The sequence below is a fragment of the Octopus bimaculoides genome, chromosome 1 (genome assembly GCF_001194135.2).
Source record: "Octopus bimaculoides isolate UCB-OBI-ISO-001 chromosome 1, ASM119413v2, whole genome shotgun sequence".
Taxonomy (NCBI): domain Eukaryota; kingdom Metazoa; phylum Mollusca; class Cephalopoda; order Octopoda; family Octopodidae; genus Octopus; species Octopus bimaculoides.
This window is the reverse complement of record NC_068981.1, coordinates 38747230-38752074: the sequence shown is the minus strand read 5'-3', so window position 1 is coordinate 38752074 and position 4845 is coordinate 38747230. Positions and strand designations below refer to the sequence as shown.

The 4845-nt window shown below is 32.2% G+C and overlaps 1 long non-coding RNA gene across 1 annotated transcript in view; it reads right to left on the bottom strand.

Moving 5' to 3' along the window:
• Window positions 1-4845, bottom strand: part of LOC128249814 (uncharacterized) — a 123097-nt gene that overhangs the window by 43642 nt on the left and 74610 nt on the right. The window contains exon 2 of the long non-coding RNA XR_008265937.1: window positions 1937-1965. This is a non-coding gene — a long non-coding RNA (uncharacterized LOC128249814). The remainder of the gene's footprint in view (window positions 1-1936; window positions 1966-4845) is intronic.

Genomic DNA, 4845 nt, shown 5'->3' with positions numbered 1-4845 from the left:
AGCAGTGGGAAGTTTAGACAGTGTCATGTGACAACTAGCTGGGGCTGCCTGCTGGAGCCTAGCAGCAGATATAAAAAGGGGAATTTGACATGACGATCAGTCGGACGCTGACACTCGTTGATGCTGCATCGAAGAGGCCAGGGAATAGAAGAAAGAAGACATGCACCCAACACCAGAGCTGAAGACACCTCCGAAAGGAGGGGCCCCACCACGTCAAAACGGTAGAGAAGTAGGGGCCGAAACCGGACGTGGTTCCTCTTGATGATGTCTTCAGCTAACTGGATCCTAATCCACCAAGGGAAGATATGTCGGAAGAAAGTAATTCAACAACGCAGATTGATGAACCATAAGAGGTGTGGCCAGAACCTCCTGGAAAATAACCATAGCGAGGGACATTCCACAGTTGAATTAGTACAGTCACAAACAGTGAAAGAAGACATGCACCCAACACCAGAGCTGAAGACACCTCCGAAAGGGGGTAGCCCCGCCACGTCAAAACGGTAGAGGAGTAGGGGCCGAAACCGGACGTGGTTCCTCCTGATGATGTCCTGAGCTAACTGGATCCTATAAAGGAGCTGTTGTGGTAGCAGACCATGAATCATGGTTGAAATTCCTCAGTACCAGTTGAACACTGGGGTCGATGTAATTAACTTAGATTCTTCCCCAAAATTACTGGTCAAAATTTTAAATCAATATATATATATGTGTGTGTGTGTGTGTGTGTGTATGTATATATATATGTGTGTGTCTGTCTGTTTGTCTCTCTCTCTCTATATATATATGTATGTATGCATCATTTATACATGATATATATATTTTTTTTACATATAACATATGTATATATACTTATGTATGTATGCATATATATATGTATATTGACATATATATTTGCTTATACAAACACATATACTATGTTCTCATTACTTTTGATATGACAGAAATTGTTCTTTTTATCATCACCTGACCAGTGAAACTTCTCCAAATTGTTTGCTATTTATCTTTCATATTACTTGTGTTGTCTTATTATTACAATCTAATAACATTTTGTAGTCAGGGGATTTTTGCATTAAACTTCCTTCATAAACTATTGCTTCTAAACATCATTTTTTATGTGCCTATATCTCAAAACTTACTAATATTGATGCATTCAAATCACTTTTCAAATTATATTAATGAATTAACGTGTACTTTTTTGACAGGAAGTAGAAATAAGAAAACTGAATTAATAAATCATTTGACAAGGAAAAAGCAAAATAAATAATGGAATCACCTAGAATTATTGACAGCAAGTAACTAATGAAATTTTGATGTGCAATTTCATATGAGGTCAGAGTGATGCGTCAGTCTGTAAAGTTTTAGGTGTTTTACTTATTTTCGGCATTTATTCAACTTAATGTTATCCTTAAGAGATTTAGAATTTAATTGGAAAAAAATTTTTCATGAAAGATAAATATTTTATATTACAGCATGGTAAAGTCTCATGACCACAATAATTCTTCAATATATAAGAGCAAACACTTTCAAAGGTAGAGAAAGCTAAAGTGTGAGCATCTAAATAGCCACATGCCTTGCTAGAAATAGAAGCCAAATTTCCTCAAATGACATTCTATCATCTTTAAAAATGTCGTGTTAGTAGCTTCTACAGGGTGTCCATAAAGTCTGGGTACATAGGGATTAACACATGCTTTAAGAAATTATTATTTCTTATATTTAATTGTTTATGTTATGATTTTATTTACTCTATGTACCCAGACCTTGTGGAGACCCTGTAGATTACCTTTGATTATAGATCTATTCAAAGCTGACTACATTGACTGGTAACATAGAGTGCTGAGGAAGAACCATCTACTTATTGCAATTGTTGTTGAATGAACGCATGCTACAAACAGTACTACTTATGAAAGCTGAGAAGCATAACATATATATATATACCTACCTTCATGCCTACTATTATGAGGTAAGCAACTGCAAAAAAAAAAAAACAAAGTTAGGGCAAGAAAATTGTGAAAACAATATAGTGATATTTGTCTTTGAGTAACCATCTCACTTCTCATCATCTCTACTATGTAGACATTGTACTAAACAATTTTGATCCCATCATCATCATCAAACCTGCACATTTCTTACACTTTCTCTACAGACAACAAATGGTTAGTTTGAAATGAACATCAACCATATTGATCTAAATGGTGTGGGACAAAATATTACAAAAAATAGCAAAATTTTTGACATTTGTTATTCAGTGGAAATTTATGGCAGTTATAACTACAATACTGTTCAAGTTATTTTAATATGTTTATCTTTTATTTCACTGAAGTTTTTGATTTTCTTTGTTCCTTTTGTTTCAGTTTTCTTGTAATTGCATTCCTCATAAAGAATATCTACTTGTTTAACATTGTTAAACCAGCATAGAATAGATATGACTCAAATCAAAATGGAAAATGAACCTTTCTACTGTTTCTGTTGATAAACCTGCCTGATCTGCTTTCATTTATTTCATTCATAAAACCCCAACTCGATATGGGATAGAGAAAACCCTGAAACTAGTAAGAGAATATTAATCCTGATTCAAAATTAAGGCTAGTGGTGGCCTTCATCACTACACAGGATGATAGTTGAAAAGGCAGCAAGTCCAAAAGCAAAACCAGCAAAAACTTACAAGCAAAACAAAATGGCCAGCTACTTCCTGTATTATGTGCCAGAAGTCAAAATATGCACTGAAAATATTACAAAGAAAATAGCAACAGCACTAACAGTGATAATAAATAAAAGTCTACATTCATTATCTAAGGATTTTAGGAAAAAAATTTAATTTTTTTTTTAGAATAAATGGAATAATGTTTACCTTATTTTGTTAAAGCTCACATATTCATTTACTGCTGCAGGCATTGTCATGCATTTTTTTGTTATATCCTTCAATATTACGCAATATATATAATGCAGTGGTTATTGCTTGAAAAACAAAAATTTTCTTTCTTCTTCCCTACAAAACTCTAAACCCATTTCCAGTTAGGAAAAAAAAAAACAAAGCATTATTTTAAAAACAATCTTTTTTTTATGTCTTCTAACAATTCCTTCTGATTAGCTGCAGCCAAAAGTAACTCCACTTTTGGCAAAATACTATTTACCATGAAATGACTTTTTCTTTCCAAGGTGTGTGAAATATATCAGCAAAGTGTCCCATATGGACCTCATCAGTATGAGAAACACAAAAATATTCACAATGAAACTAAAAAATAACCAGTCGACAATTATGTGGAAATACAGTAAGACATTTTGAAAACTGAAATCTGAATCTTCACTTCCATTCTTTAGCTTTATTTTTCTTATCTGTTTCAGTCATTTGCCCATGACTTTTCTGCTTTGAAGTGTTTTAGTCAGACAAATAAACCCCAGTATTTATGTTTCTTTTGAAATCTGGTACTTATTCTACCAGTCACTTTTGTCAAACTGCTCAGTTTGAGAATAAATAAACCAGAATCAGTGAGAGAGTAACAAACACAGATACAAAAACACATACATGCATATATATATATGACAAACTTCTACACAGTTTCTATCAACCAAATTTACTCACAAGGCATTGATCAGCTCTGAGTTATAGAAAAGGGTACTTATCTAAAGTACTGAACAGTGGGATTGAACCTAAAGCCACCTGGTTACAAAGTGAGCTTCTTAATCATGCAGCTATTAATTTCTAACAAGCACAGGAAATAAATTTGAGGAAGTGTACAGTTGACCATACCAACCCCAGAATTCGACTGATACTTCAGTTTATTAATTCAGGAATGATAAAAAGCAAAGATGAGATCAGTGAGATTTGAACTCAGAAGATAAAAAAAAGTAGCATATTGTTAAACCTACAAAGCATTTATCGCATGCTCTACTGATTCTGCCAGACTACAACCCTTTAAAGATATTATTAGAAATTGATTACTATATATTATACACATGCAACATTTTCCTTAAATTCAGTCTGGCTCTTCCCATTTTAAGGTCGGGGATATATCCTACAAATATTCTCTCATCAATAGTGTAACCTTTGACCATATTTCTATTTTTACTATAATTATTTCTTTGAATTTCTTTCATGTTATCAGCTGATGTATTGGATTTCTACTGACTATAATAATGTTATAGATCTTTTATTCCATTCTGTATACATAAGTGTCTGGAAACATTGAGATAAACATCACTATTGTCTGAATACTGACCTGCATTTTGGAAATTGCCAATTTGTCCTATATTTTCAGCATTGTTCAATATTCTTCAAATTTATCATTGGTAGATGCAGAATGAAAGAAGATTATAACTTTTATTAAATATCTAAATCAATACTTGCTATTATTTCAGAAAATGATATAATGTAGAACTATATCATGAATAAGCTCTTCCTACAAAAAAAATTAAAAAAATTAAATTATTACTCAATTAACTAATTTGATTATTTTATTTGGCTTCAGAAATAAAAATGAACTTTAGTGAAAGTGATTTCCATTAAAAAATAAGCACGAAAATTTGTTATAAGATATAATTAGGATTGTAATGATAATTAAAATGCTTCTCCCAAATAAGTGTTGCTCAGAGCAACAAGATGACATTGGATGAGAGAACTATTTGGTTTTATAAAGTATTTAGTATTTGATTTCGTTCTCTGTTGATTGTCTTCCTTAATTTTTAATTTTTTTCTTGTTTAGCAAAGTTTAAAGTTTATGAACTGTTATAGGGCAACATGCGTCCTATATTTGTTTTTATTTACTGTAGGAATAACTAATCCAATGACACACACACACACACATATATATCAACATCATTTAATGTCTGCCTTCCATACATACATATATA